The sequence below is a fragment of the Ascaphus truei genome, chromosome 7 (genome assembly GCF_040206685.1).
Source record: "Ascaphus truei isolate aAscTru1 chromosome 7, aAscTru1.hap1, whole genome shotgun sequence".
Classification (NCBI taxonomy): Eukaryota; Metazoa; Chordata; class Amphibia; order Anura; family Ascaphidae; genus Ascaphus; species Ascaphus truei.
Genome location: NC_134489.1, coordinates 4540003 through 4555406, shown reverse-complemented (window position 1 = coordinate 4555406; position 15404 = coordinate 4540003). Strand labels below are relative to the sequence as shown.

Genomic DNA, 15404 nt, shown 5'->3' with positions numbered 1-15404 from the left:
TACATCCAAAAACACCCTGATGACACCCCTGTGGGGAATCCGGACTTTGCTCCAGGTATGAATAGCGCAAACTTCCAGATTTGGAAACACAATAATATAGCGAGATTAAAAGATCTGGAGGACAGAAACAAAATTATAACGTTTGAACAAATTAGAGCGGATAAAAACATCCCACACTCAGAATTTTACAGATACCTCCAGATCAGAGCCTTCTACAACAATTCTAACCCACACCCTCCATTGACGACATTTGAAAAGCTCTGTCAGAGTGACAAACACAAAGGGACTTACATCGCAGATGTATAGAGAAGTGGTCGGTTCTAGCTCCAAAGTTATTCACAAATTAGGATATATGCTAAAGTGGGAAACTGATCACGGGAAAGACCCTAGAGCTAGATGAGTGGACTCAAATAGCAACAGCAGCTGCCAAGAGCTCAATTTGTACAACATTAAAGGAGAACGCATATAAAGTCCTAATGAGGTGGTATCTTACCCCGCTTAAACTTTCAAAATTTGTAAACGGAAGCTCCTCATTATGCCCAAGGCAATGCGGAGAATCCGCCGCTTTGTTACACATGTTGTGGTCTTGCCCTTAGCTAGCTCCGCTATGGCGTAAGATTCAAGATTGTCTGCAGAGGATTTTGGGCCTCGAAATTTCATTCGACCCCGGACTGTTCTTACTCAGTAGAGCCCGCCAGGGAATCGCAAAAGTAGATCTCAAACTAATTGCGCATTTTGCAACAGCTGTTAGGTGTGAGATCGCAGCATTATGGAAGATTTGGAATAGAATTTGGTACGTATGCCAGATGGAAAAATTAACGAGTTTAGTTAATGACACTGGCGAAAATTTCCTAAAAGTCTGGACGCCTTGGCTGGCACAGACGGACATCCCAGGGGTAGAGAGAACCACGATTTTGCTCTAATATTTGTAAATGCGTTCTCCTATGATGTGGTAGCTCACTAGGCTAGGAAGATATACCAGGGGATGCCCAGCAACAAAACAGATTAAATGTTACAGTTACCCTCCAAAACGGGTAGATAATCAGCAGGTCCAGAGGCGTTGAGTGGTGTCGTGGCTTCCCACCCCTCCCCCTTCTCCCCCTCCCCCTTCCTTTCCCAGTTATATATTATTTATTCTTATGTTTATTATATCTTGTTAATTATTGATTAATGTTTATGTACAGCCAAGATACACATGAGAGATTGACATTGCATGTCGCAGTAATGGCGAGAAGATGTATTAATGCTGTGCTTTAAAAAAAAAAAACAATAAAAACTACAAGTTATAAAAACAAAAAATCTGTTCTTATCAGTTTAATATCTGATACGTCCCCTATCTGGGGACCATATATTAAATGGATTTTTAGAACAGGGAGATGGAAGAAGAGAAAGAGTGTCCAGTCCGCGCTCTTGCTCTTTAAGAAATTGGAATAGTAGTTCCTCTCTAATCTTTTGCAGCTCTTGATGTTGAAGGTGTCTTCCCCCACCTCCAATGTGGATCTCTGCAGAGAACTCCAACAGCGATACCCAGTTCCAAGAAAAAGAAAAACACAAAAGCGCACCAAGATTGAGATATACAGTGTATTTTAGACAATTAAATTTAGTAATATACACTTACATGGATAAAAACTTTATTGATCCTGATCACGATCGTGACTTCTATGGTGAGGCAACAGTGGGGATGAAGGGGGATGCTTTCCGTCTCTGCAAACAAGCCCCGCGCGCTGGGACTGTGTCTCTGGCTATGCTGCGTTTTCAGCTCCACACGGTTGTCAGCGTGATGGCCTGCGTGACGCGCATGCGCGGCGGATAAGGCCCCCAATAGTAGTCCCGAAGATGCCTGCCCGTTTTCAGTCTTAGATCGTGATTTGTGGAAAAAAGCACTTGTGTGAAGACTGGCTGTATGGGAAACAAGCCAGCAACACCCTTCGCGACGCGTTTCGAATACAAAAGTATTCTTCCTCAGGCTAACTGGGGACCATATATTAAATGGATTTTTAAAACAGGGAGATGGAAGAAGAGCTTGCTCTGTCCACTCCACGCATTGACCTGGTATTGCAATACCTCCAGGACCGGTGCACTTCCCTTTGGGGATATCTGACTTGTATGAAAAAATAGAAATAGAAACAAACAGCGGGCAAAAATAGAAGCATGCTCTCCTTTTTTGGCTCTTTCTTTTGCAAAGAAAGAAGAAGAAATGACGACAAAATAAAGCCTCCTTCTTTTTGCTGTGTCCTGTTCGTTCTTTTGCCTGGCTTCCTACTTTCTTTTCAGCTCGCATGGAGCAGGAGTGCCGCCTGCTGCCTAATTCAGTCCGAACAAGCAGATACCCAAGAAACTCCTGTTGAAGCTGTATCCAAATAGCCTGCATAGGAAACACTGCAGCAGCAAATGCCTGACTTGCTGGGTTGATGTCACAATGGGTGGCTGAAATGACCTGAACTGAAAACCTCAGCCACTGCCTGTTTGCTGCCTGAGTTTCATAGTAGCCAAGACGAGTCGGTGAGCAGAGAAAAAGTGGGCGGTTCCTATGCAAATGAACAGGCAAAGACTGGTGCTGGAAAAAGAACTGGAAGCATGTGCCTTTTTGGCTGTTTGTTGGCTTTGTGGCCCCCCCCCCCCCGGCAGTGTGTGTGGCTGCTTTTCTTTGCTACATAGAAAGTCTTTGGCTTTTGCATCCGTCGTCGTCGCCGCTGCTGCATAGACTCCCCGGAGCTGTGTTGGAAGGACGGAGTGACTTGAGGCAGGCATGCTGGGGGAGGAGGAAAGCGGGCAGCAAGCGGCTCCCTCTGCCCTTCTCCCTAAAGCGTAGTGCCCCCGGCCATCGAGCAGCGCTCCGGCAGGGGCCCATTTCTGGTTATTGCTTCTCGGCCTTTTGGCTAAGATCAAGTGTCTTGGTCGAGAGGTGATTGCTGAGACTGTGCTCCTTTGGCCTTGGGTCATTGCCCCTTTGGGGGTTTAAGACCCCTGCTGCTTTTGGGGGGGCACGCCATCTTGAGCGACGGGAGGCGATCGGGAGCAAGCGAAAGTGAGGGGCCGGCGCCTTTGTCTGGTGGGATCGCCCCCGAAAGGGCTTAACCCACCTGCTGCAATTAGGGTGCCGCACCTGAGCTTATTCAAGGCGGACGATGGCTTTCGGAGGGATGAGGAATACAGTCCGGTTCCTGGTCGAGGAAGCCGAGAGAGACCGCATGAGACTGCAACATGTGGTGGAGAAAGACCTTGGAGAGATGCTGAAGCTGGATGAGACGAAGGTGTACTGCCTCCAAGACTTCCCGAGGCAGGGCATTTATCACCTGACCCTGAATACAGATGCAGATTGCTGGAACATCTATGAAATGTGCCGTGAGAGGAAGGAGGATCCAAGGCTGTGGGGAATCAGCGTGGCCCCGAGTTTTATGCTAGAGGACAAGCCACTTATTGTACACATGTTCAACCCCTTTGTTCAAAAGGAAGACGTGTGTTTCCTGAGGAGATATTGTTCTCTGGTAAGGGGTGGAGAAATGCTAAGAAATGCTTATGGCTTTTTCAATGGAAAACGTCATTTTTGGGTGCGTTTTAAGCCTGACCCAGAGCGAGGAGAAGGAGTGATGCAACCGCCTGCAAGTTTTGCCATTGGTGGGGAAAGGGGCTTCTTAATTTACCCTGACCAGCCTGTTTATTGCAGGAATTGTCACAAATATGGACATATCAAGGAGGAATGTGACAAAGTTGGGACTGTATGCCGCAATTGCGGAGAAGAAGGACACACAGCAGCGGTTTGTCAAGTCCCAAAAAAGTGCGACGTGTGTGGGGAACGTGGACATTTAGCACGGCAGTGCACAAAAAGAAAGTCTTACGCCCAAGCAGCAAGGGGTAGTGAGCCTGGAGATACCGCAGAGTTTGTTGGTCTTATTTCTGGGAAGGGGCAGACGGAAGAGGGAAAGATGGACTTACAGGAGGGGGGATCTCAGAAGTGGAGGAAACTCCAAAGTTTTTGCAAGGAGAATTGTTTGGTGCTCAAAGTGAAAGTTGGGCCGAGAGAGTAGAGATACAAGAGGAGGACGAAGCTCTAAAAGAAAAAATGATTTTGTTTCAGAAAAAAGTGGGGGATGTGATGTTATGGGTAAATGTATTGCGCAGAGCACAAAAGAATATAAGTAATGAGGAGTTAATTGGTGAATTAGAAGACATTATAAATCGAAGAACTGGAATGACTGTAGAAGAAGATATGTATGTAAGAATGGATCAGGTGAAGTGGTTGACTGTGGAGAAAGCTAGACAGGAAGGAGAAGCAATGTTAATGGAGGATTCTAGTAAAAAAGAAGTCTTTGAGGAAGGGGTACATCAGGATATTGTGGTGAATGAGGAGGGAGCGTATAGGGCTCTATAAGCAATACAAGAGGCGGTGAGAGACTTAGAAAAAGGTCAAGAGGAAGAAGGGGAGGATATGGAAGCAAGCATGGAAAAAAAAGCTTCAAAACGCAAGCCAGATAAGGGGGAGGTAGAGGAAACGGCTGGTCCGAGCGAGAATAAGCAGAAAAATCTAAAAGAAGAGAAGAGGCAAGACAACAAACGTATGCAGGATGAACCAAAAAGGAGAGTAGCGGGTGCAACCAGAAGTGAGGGGGAAGGAGGAATCACAATCAGTGAGTGAATCGGAAGACAGTATAAAAACAAAGAGATAAAAGCAAAGTTGCTTTGACTACAAAGTAGTAGAATAAGGAGAATAAGTACAAGCAGTGAAGAGAGTGGGAGTGAAGGTCAGAGTAAAATTCTAAAGATGAGAGAAAAGTAAATCTTTTGGGAAGAAATTGTAGACATGTGCAATACAAAAGTAGCTAAAGAAAAAATTATAGAAAGAACAGAAGCCTTGATAGAACAAAAGCAATGGGTAACACAGAAGAAAGATTTTATGTGGAGGGTACAAATCCGCATCAGATGGGGAAAAGAGTATGAGACGTTATTTCTGGCACATGGTAATTTGGTGGGAAGAAAAGCAATTTTTAGTAAAGAAGAGGAAAGAGAATATTGCAGAATAATAATTAAGTTAGGAAGAATGGAAAAAGAGCTGAGAAAAGAAATAGCAGAAGTGTGGTGTCATAAGATACGGATAACAAAGATATTTCTGTTGTGACATGCTTTTACAGAATGGAGAAGAATTTTGTGTAAGTGTTTGCTTAATTTATTTTGAAACCGCAGAGAAACGAGAGAAATTTTTGTTAAAATATGCAGAAATGTTTGTTCAGTACAGAGAAATGTGAATGTTTGTGTTTTTCTTTGCAAGAAGCGGCTAAAGCTAAATGAAAGTCTTTATTTTCAATTATATAAATTTGCTTAAAATGTTTTATGTAAATAAAATGTCAATTGTATATTTTATAATATGCAAATAAAAAAAAATAAAAAAATCTGTTCTTAGTTTAATATTTGATACGTCCCCTATCTGGGGACCATATATTAAATGGATTTTTAGAACAGGGATATGGAAGAAGAGCTTTGCTCTGTCCACTCCACGCACTGACCTGGTATTGCAGTACCTCCAGGACCGGTGCACTTCCCTTTGGGGATATCTGACTTGTATGAAAAAATAGAAATAGAAACAAACAGCGGGCAAAAATAGAAGCATGCTCTCCTTTTTTGGCTCTTTTGCAAAGAAAGAAGAAATGACGACAAAATAAAGCCTCCTTCTTTTTGCTGTGTCCTGTCCGTTCTTTTGCCTGGCTTCCTACTTTCTTTTCTTTTCAGCTCGCATGGAGCAGGAGTGCCGCCTGCTGCCTAATTCAGTCCGAACGAGCAGATACCTAAGAAACTCCTGTTGAAGCTGTATCCAAATAGCCTGCATAGGAAACACTGCAGCAGCAAATGCCTGACTTGCTGGGTTGATGTCACAATGGGTGGCTGAAATGACCTGAACTGAAAACCTCAGCCACTGCCTGCTCGCTGCCTGAGTTTCATGGCAGCCCAGACGAGTCGGTGAGCAGAGAAAAAGCGGGCAGCAAGCGGCTCCCTCTGCCCTTCTCCCTAAAGCGTAGTGCCCCCGGCCATCGGGCGGCGCTCCGGCAGGGGCTCATTTCTGGTTATCGCTTCTCGGCCTTTTGGCTCAGATCAGTGTGTCTGGGTCAGGAGGTCCAACGGGAAGGCGATGGTCCGGCACCTCGGCCTTGCGGCATCGCTCGAAAGAGCTAAAGCCGCATGCTGCTATAGGGATGTCGCACCAGAACCGACCAAGAACGATCAATGGCGTCATGGACGGAGGCCAGAAATACTGCCAGGCTCCAAGTCGTGGAGGCCTTGAGAGACCGAATTGGGTTGCGGTACGTCGTGGAGACGGTGGTGCCGGACTTGCTGAAGACGGATGTCGGTGTGCTGTTTTGCCTGCAGGATTTCCAGAACCAGGGGATTTTCGACCTGACTTTCGAGAATGAAGCGGATTGCTGAAAGTTCTTTGAGCGGTGCAAGGAGAATGGATAAGATCCGCGCATGGACGGGATCACAGCCATCCCCAGCTTTATGTTGGGAGAAAGACCGATAACAGTGCATATGTACAATCCTTTCATGAGAAGAGAGGATATTACAGATTTCTTGAAAAGATATTGCATAGTCGTGAAAGGAGGAGATGAACTGGTTAACGCATATGGAACTTTTAATGGGAAGAGACGTTTCTTTGTGTGTTTCAAAACAGATCCAGGCCAACCAGGTGGAGTGTTGCACCCCCCCTGCAACTTTCAGCATAGGGGGTAATAGAGGATTTATGATGTACCCGGGACAGCCTCGTTTTTGTAGAAAATTTTGTTTTTGGCCATACGAAAGACGAATGTGAAAAGAAAGAGATGGTCTGTCGCAATTGTGGGGTGGAAGGCCAAGGAGCAGCAGGCTGCAAAGTCCCAAAGAAATGTGACATTTGTGGGGAGAGGGGACACCTGGCGCGACAGTGTATCAAAAGGACATACGCACAAGTGGCAAAAGCCAGTGAAATTAAGGAGGGGGCAGAGATTGTACTTCCCTTTGGGGAAGGAGAAGTGAGCTCCCTGAGCCAGAATCGCCAGGCGCAAAGTGAAGAGCTTGTTGGGGGGGGGGGGTGAAATAGAGAATGTGCAGATGACAGACGAGGGCGTAGAGAGTCTTGACCATAGAAGTTGACCCTATCCTGGAGGAGATCTATCAGGAACATCTGGTAGAGGAAAGACTTTTGGCAGACCTTGGGGAGGAAAAACTGGGCAGTATAGGTGATGCAGTGGGGAAGTGTACAGAGCCTCAGGGAGAGCAGGAACAGGAAATGGACTTAACACTTGAGTCAAAGAAAAGGAAAAGCCAACAAAGGGAGGATAGAAGCAAAAAGCAAGATAACGTAGATAAGTTTGAAGGGTATCCTAGTACTTTTGAGGCACCAAAAAAAAGGTGGCAGAGGTAAAGGATAGAGTAGAGGCGGAGGGTTTAGAACCAGTCAGAAGGCTAGAGAGGCGAGTTTCCTCATCCGAAAGTGAGGATAGTATAAGGTTACGGGAAGAGGCAGAAAAGAAAGAAAGGGATCGAAACAGAGACCAGAAAGGCAAAGTTGGTGTTGACACAAAGGGAAAAACAAAAAAGATAAGGAGAGAGAGCAGGCCCTAGTTGGAAAATAGGAGGACAGACAGAAACACCAAGACAGAAAGCCTTAGAAAAGAAATTAGAGGAGGTTCAGGAGAAAATAGGAGATGCAGCTTTGTGGCATAAACTACTACAAGAGGCGAACCCTTATGGGGGGGTAGAACAGATAATAGATAAATTAGAAATCCTATTATTTATGGAAAAAACATCGACACCATGGGATTTTGAGAGAGATAAAGAGAAGTTTATAAATGACTTAAAACTAGGTGCAGAAAGTGTGAGAAAGCAAAAAGAATCTAAAAGACAGGTCTGGAACTAAAATTAGGCTATTTTTGAAGCTTAAGGGAACTGTTTGGTGTGGGATAGAGGTGGTATGCCATCCTTTGGAAAGTGTATCTACATGCTGTAAATATAAGTATGCAAGTTATTATTTTGAAGTGTATATCCCAGGAAAAGTGTATTTACATTAAGATGGAAGGAATAAGCTGTTTTGTAATATAGGTTATTATCTTCTGAAAAGTATTTGTGTAAAAAGTTTATTTTTGCTGAATAAAAAACTTTGAAAAACAAAAATCTGTTCTTATCAGTTTAATATCTGATACATCCCTTGTAGACGGACGTTCACAGAGGTACACAATTGGAGACTTTTATAAGGTGAAATTATAATAAGGCTTTATTGTGCCTTTTCCTTTTCATCAGGAAAATCCATCCAAACCAAGGGGGGGGGGGGGGGAACAAAGCTTCTATTCACTTGGGAGTATTTCTCCCAGCCCCAAACACATAGCATGAAATAAGCAGATATAAGAAGTCTCTTAAGAATGAAAGTCTTATCTGTTTCTTGGAGGGAAAATCTTCTCAGTTCCTGGTTCAGCTCCCTTCACTCAGGGTGTGTCAGCTTCAGGTTTAGTAGATTTCCCTGTGTCTTGAAATCAGCTCTGCTGTGTCTTCTGGCAGAGCTCAAGACATGTGGTGTCTCCAAAGGTCAACTCACAAGTGAGCTAAGGAGTCACTTCCTGTCTCAACAGACAGGCTTTTGTAAGCAATCTAGATCAGGCAGGTGGTGTTTATTAATTGACTACCAGCAGTTAACCACCACACTGCTAGATTAAAGGCGCATTGCTTGAACAGGGATTACTCCCCTGTTACATACCTCCCCTGTTTGTGGGAAGTTCGGGCTTGCCACGGCCAAAGCCCATCCTTCCACTCTCATTCTAGATATCTCAGTGACTTGAATGAGAGTGGATGGAGGAAGAGAACCCTCAGTCCTGTTGGGATTGGAGCCCTTTCTCCAGTTTATTTGTGTCTCCTCCTGAAGGTGTTTGAGATCAGCACCCCTCAGTCGCTCGAGGAGGACTTTCTCCAAGTATAGTCTTTTTTCTACGTGCGCGGTCATGAGATTTCCCTCGTGTCAGGTGCACGTTTTATTGTAGGCATACTGTATGGCAGTAGTTGCAGAGCGTTTAAAAACAGCCCTTTGAGTTTTCCGCTCTTGAAGCGGTCGCTCTGCCATTTTCCCACTCAATGGGGTTGCTAGTTTAGCCCCTTTTAGATTAAGTTGCAATTCCACACCCACTTCCAGAGAATGTCCCATATTTTCAGCTTCATCAGCTAAGGATTCTTCTGGTTTTAATTCAGCACGTGTACCTTCTTTTGTTGCCTGCTGGGTGGCTGAAGGTTTTGCTAGTGCTTGTTTAGGTGGTTCAAATTTTGCAACCTTGTCTTTCAGATGAGCGGTATTCCCAGCTCTCACTGTACCCTTGTCTTCATGGCTTTTTGAGGCTGTGGGATACTGACGCTTAGTCAGGGTCAATACTTGTCCTTGTAGGACTGTAATCTCATCCGCGAGAGATCCCTGTTTTTTGAGTGTGTCTTGCAAGTCTCTTCTCAGGGAATTTATCTGCATGCTTTGCTTTCTCTGAGCTTGCCTCCACATTTTTATTGCATTGTGAAGCACTATGAACTTCTTTGCTTGGGCCACAGTTACTTGTTTCAGTTTCTTGACCTTCTTGTGCTCCCTTTTGTGCCACGTCACCTGGGTTCTAAGCTTGGCTTTTAGCGTTGCTTTGGTGATGCTCAGGGTAGCCTTCAGTTTCTCATGCTGCTTTGCGGGGACATACAAGGTCATGACGTTCCTGCAGCACTTGAATTTCTTTAGCTGCCTGCAGATTGTCATCCTGCAGAGTTCGCTGCTTCTCCTCTGCTTTCTCGAGGTGTGTACGCAGACCTTGCAGTTGGTTCTGCAGTCGGTGCTCTGCTTCAAACTTCTCACCTTCCAAAAGTCTATTTATTTCTTTAAGCTCGTGCAGCTTTTCATTTTTTTCCTTGACGTCGTTTGTCAAATTAAAATTTTCTTCTTTGAGTTTTACGTTTTTTCTTTGTAATCTTAAATGTTCTCTTTTTTCAGTCTCTGTATTCTTTAGGGCCTCTTTGCAGTCCTCCTTCCATTTACGCACATCTGCTTTGAGAATGACAATCTCCTGGCGTGAGACTTCCTTCTCTAGGTTGAGGGTCTGAAGCTCCTTCTGAGAGACTTTGAGATCTGTACCAAGATTACCAATAGTTTCTTTAGCAATGTCCAGCTCCTCAGTGAGACTGTGTAGTTCCTTTCTGGAAACTTCCAGGTCGGTGCGGTAGCTGTTGGTCTCATGATGTGAGGCATTCAGTGCTCTGCGGAGTGTCTGAACCTCTTTCTGAGATACGTCCACCTCTATCCGGACACTGTTGATCTCCTGTTGTGTGGCATTCAGCTCTATGCGAAGAGTGTGAACCTCTTGCTGGAAGACTGTCATCTGCTTCAGTGCCTCCTCATACTTCCGCTTTAGCGTAGCCACCATTTTATCAGATTGGCTCTGCATTTCATCCATGGCGGAAATAGTAGCATTTGCAGTATCTAGCTCAGTCTTGAGATCTTCCAATTCTGTCCCAGATTCAGAGTACATTGCGAGCACCGTCATCTGTAACTCAGCATTATCTGCTCTCTCAAGTTTCAATTGTTCTCGAAGTAGATCACAGTCACGCCTGGCAATTTTCAGGGCGTCTTCAGGGCTGGTCAAGGGATCGTCACTCACTGGTTCCGGCTCCGCTTCCCTGGGATGACTGGTTGAGGGTTCCTCACTGTTGGCACTGGACAGACACTTCTTTGGGGTACACGATTTCTGCCTTGGGCCCTCTGGATATTCGGTTAACCGCGGGACGAATTCTCCATTTTCTCTAGGCTGCAGGGCAACTCGGTCCCCCTTTTCCTCCACAGGATCTGCGGATGTGTCTGTTCCTTCCATGGTAAGTGAAGAACCGCTTTTCTTTTTTCGCCTTTTTGATTTGGATGACACCGTCCCTTCAGGGCTATTGGGGTCTCCATCTTCATTTGAAATTTTAGCAGCGTCACTGGATCCACCCGGCTTTTCTTGCAACTGTAATAGCTGACGGAAATATTCGGTGATCCACTGCTCCCGCTCTGTCTCCTGCTGATCATATTCGTCATCAATGGGAGCTGTCTTTTCTGTTCGTGCCGAGTTCAGGCACCCCCACCATTCTTGGGGTGTTTTGTGGGTGTGACTCGGTTCGGGTTCCCCGTAAGAGATGTCTTCCTCTTTATCGGACTGGAAGGGCCATTCTTCCGTGGGGTAGGGTTAATTACAGGAACGCTGCATCTTGTCCTCCATTTTTAGGCTATCAGGTGTAATTGTCTTCCTGACCTCAGGAGGCGCTATTGCAGCTGTTGCCACTGTATTTGCTAGAACCCCCAATTGTTGTAGTCCTACAGATGGACACATTTTGCTTGTAGAGGTCGTAGCTCTCACAGGCATCTCTGTACACTTTTCTTTCTTGGGTAATTTTTTTTTCCAATATCAGCAGTACTGTGCATGCATTTTCTCTTTTCAGATATACAAGATGTGCAGTTGCTAGGTAAAAAAGTCTATTTGCTTTACACCATTTACTTGCTAGGTTTAATCTCTCATTAGGTATGCTGAATGTGTAGTTGCTAGGAAAAAACTTCTGTTTGCTTTACACCATTTACTTGCTAGGGCCAAACCCTCCGCTTCAGCAACAGAATTTGGTTTTCTGCCTGAGTTCAGTAATTTTCAGTCTCATCTTTGGGTATTATGGCATTCGCACTTCACACTTTGGGTGTCTGTTTTTGCTCCCAAGATATATATAGGCAGACTTTTTTACTTGCAGAAAAAAAAACATTCTTTCAGTGGACTATTTCTTTCATTCCCGGCAGGGTGACTCAACATTCAGCAATTGGCTTTGAAAAACCTTTTTCACAGTTCAGAAATCCCATTTTCCCCTATAGGGCAATTTTACACTCAGATGAAAAAAATAGAGATTGCTTCCGAGGTTCACAGCACCTTCACTCAGCCAGTTGTATGAATATAAAAAAGGTTTATTAGTAACCAGCAATGTACAACAGCATGAACACTCTTACGCGTTTCGTCCAAGCCAGGACTTTTTCAAAGAGTGCTGTTCATGCACAATGTCCCAGTTCATATAGGGAGAGAGCTAGATCAACAGCCAATCATTCCTAAGGTCAGATAAATTATCACTGCTGAAATCAATTAGGTGATTCGCTATACTATAGGACTGTTTATATCACATCGCTCACTACATGAAGGGACATACAGACATGCAAATATTGCATACATTGTTAACAATATTAAAATGACAGCCTAATGCTGTATAAAATTAAAATCAAAATCATACAAAGCATTATGTTCAAATACTGGTATAAATAAAACATTAATATATTGTATAATAATTAATCAATTAATTCAATCTGAAAGAAAGTGGATAGGAATTATAGTTTACATAATCATAGAAATAAATGAATAATGTAACATAGAATTAATTCTCAAAACTTAATAAATGTTATAATACACAGTGTGGATATTTTGAATTAACTTTATATTAATGATTTTTCTATAATGGGTAATGATACCCAAATAGACATAATTTGGACAGTAAGCACACCCTGAACACCTATCATACTGGGCCTTCACCCCACCAAGAAGTGCTTGAGCTCCCAATCTTGGTTGATTCCGGCCGGATGAAGTGTGTTCAGGGTGTACACCCAGTACATTTCCTGTTTATTCAAAACACCTTCCCTATGTCCTCCTCTAGCATGACAAGGTATATGCTCAATAGCAGTATAGGAGAAATTATTTATACCTCCTTTGGGGCATCTAGAGAAGTGTCTAGGGACAGGGTGGGTAGTATCATTCCTTTTGATAAGTCTTACATGCTCTGCTATGCGAGTTTTGACAGGTCTAATTGTGCGTCCTACATACATTTTATTACAGCCACATCTTAAAAGATATATAGTAAAGGACGTATTGCAATTTAGAAACTCCTTAATAAAATGTTTTTTTGTGTTAGATTCTGATTTTACATATTTGGTACTGTGGGCATACCTACACATGGAACAATTTCCACATGCAAAAAAGCCCTTAGGGATCCCTTTTATTTTATTAGATTTTGACTGAAAATGGCTAGGTGTCTCTTTATTCAATTATACATCACGATCACGGGTTGACAGCAATTGCACATTTTTTACAATTATCACAATTATCCACGTCACTTTGCACTTTTCTTTTAGAATCTATTAAATTTTTATTAACTCACAATTATTTTATGTTTGATTCACAATTTTATTTACAGTTGTTAGGCACTGCAATGGGCACGAGTTTTGCACCATCATATGCAAACTTATTTATGGGTTTATGGGAAGCACAATATATTTATCACAGCAACAATATTTATCGTTCACAAATAATTTATTTCAAAAGATTCATCAACGATCTCATCATAGTATGGGACGGCGATGAATCATCACTTCTTAAAAATCAATCTCCTTAATTCTAATGACAGAAATATTAAATTTACTTATGAGCATAATATTAATTGTATAAATTATCTAGACCTGCTTCTGTACATCGACCATGATCAAAAAATCCAAACTGATATATTCCGTAAACCCAATTCTAGGAATACATTACTGTCAGCAAAAAGTTGCCACCCCCAATCATTACTCAAAGGCATCCCTAAAGCTCAATTTATACGGTTAAGACGTATATGTTCAAATGATGAGAATTTTTATTCACAATCAGAAGCATTGTTTCAAAGATTTCAGGCCAGAGGCTATAACAGTAGGGATATCCAAACGGCATTTGAACATGCAAGATCTTTGGATCGTTCCGTACTCCTGGAAAAATATAAGAAAAATAAACGTTTTATGGATCAAACAAAACCTGTTCCTGAGCTAAGTGAATTGAGTCCATTTTTTGTTACCACATATAATCGACAATCCAAACAAATATGTGATATCATACATAAACATTGGCATACTCTGTCACTTGACAGGGATATTGTAGAATATATAAGAAATGGGCCAAGATTCACATTTAGGAAGGCTAAAACTTTAGCATCACACCTGGCACCTAGCCATTTTCAGTCAAACTCTAATAAAATAAAAGGGATCCCTAAGGGCTTTTTTGCATGTGGAAATTGTTCTATGTGTAGGTACTGTATGTCCACAGTACCAAATATGTAAAATCAGAATCTAACACAAAAAAACATTTTATTAAGGAGTTTCTAAATTGCAATACGTCCTTTACTATATATCTTTTAAGATGTGGCTGTAATAAAATGTATGTAGGACGCACAATTAGACCTGTCAAAACTCGCATAGCAGAGCATGTAAGACTTATCAAAAGGAATGATACTACCCACCCTGTCCCTAGACACTTCTCTAGATGCCCCAAAGGAGGTATAAATAATTTCTCCTATACTGCTATTGAGCATATACCTTGTCATGCTAGAGGAGGACATAGGGAAGGTGTTTTGAATAAACAGGAAATGTATTGGGTGTACACCCTGAACACACTTCATCCGGCCGGAATCAACCAAGATTGGGAGCTCAAGCACTTCTTGGTGGGGTGATGGCCGAGTATGATAGGTGTTCAGGGTGTGCTTACTGTCCAAATTATGTCTATTTGGGTATCATTACCCATTATAGAAAAATCATTAATATAAAGTTAATTCAAAATATCCACACTGTGTATTATAACATTTATTAAGTTTTGAGAATTAATTCTATGTTACATTATTCATTTATTTCTATGATTATGTAAACTATAATTCCTATCCACTTTCTTTCAGATTGAATTAATTGATTAATTATTATACAATTTATTAATGTTTTATTTATTCCAGTATTTGAACATAATGCTTTGTATGATTTTGATTTTAATTTTATACAGCATTAGGCTGTCATTTTAATATTGTTAACAATGTATGCAATATTTGCATGTCTGTATGTCCCTTCATGTAGTGAGCGATGTGATATAAACAGTCCTATAGTATAGCGAATCACCTAATTAAATTTCAGCAGTGATAATTTATCTGACCTTAGGAATGATTGGCTGTTGATCTAGCTCTCTCCCTATATGAACTGGGACATTGTGCATGAACAGCACTCTTTGAAAAAGTCCTGGCTTGGACGAAACGCGTAAGAGTGTTCATGCTGTTGTACATTGCTGGTTACTAATAAACTTTTTTATATTCATACAACTGGCTGAGTGAAGGTGCTGTGAACCTCGGAAGCAATCTCTATTTTTTTCATCTGTGACGTCATATCCGGTTGGGGCACGCAGACGCCAGCAAGCAGAATCCCAGCACACAGAGCCTCCAGGATCAAGCTTGCAGCCGCAAACAGGAACGGCTTTCAAGGGACCTCTAGGATCAAGCTTGCAGCCGCAAACAAGAACGGTTTTCAAGGGACCTCCACGCGATACACAGGGGAGACAGGTGAGCATATATTGGTAGCCGGGCCGTGATTT

At 42.7% G+C, this 15404-nt stretch overlaps 2 non-coding genes and 1 pseudogene across 2 annotated transcripts; all 3 read left to right on the top strand.

Annotated features, from left to right (window-relative positions):
• The first annotated feature begins 1278 nt into the window (after window positions 1-1278).
• On the top strand, window positions 1279-1463 carry LOC142500327 (U2 spliceosomal RNA). Its single transcript, XR_012802905.1, has one exon. It is a non-coding gene; the product is annotated as a U2 spliceosomal RNA (small nuclear RNA).
• A 459-nt stretch (window positions 1464-1922) lies between these two features.
• On the top strand, window positions 1923-2086 carry LOC142500323 (U2 spliceosomal RNA; annotated as a pseudogene).
• A 3264-nt stretch (window positions 2087-5350) lies between these two features.
• Window positions 5351-5538, top strand: LOC142500321 (U2 spliceosomal RNA). Its single transcript, XR_012802903.1, has one exon. It is a non-coding gene; the product is annotated as a U2 spliceosomal RNA (small nuclear RNA).
• Window positions 5539-15404: the final 9866 nt, after the last annotated feature.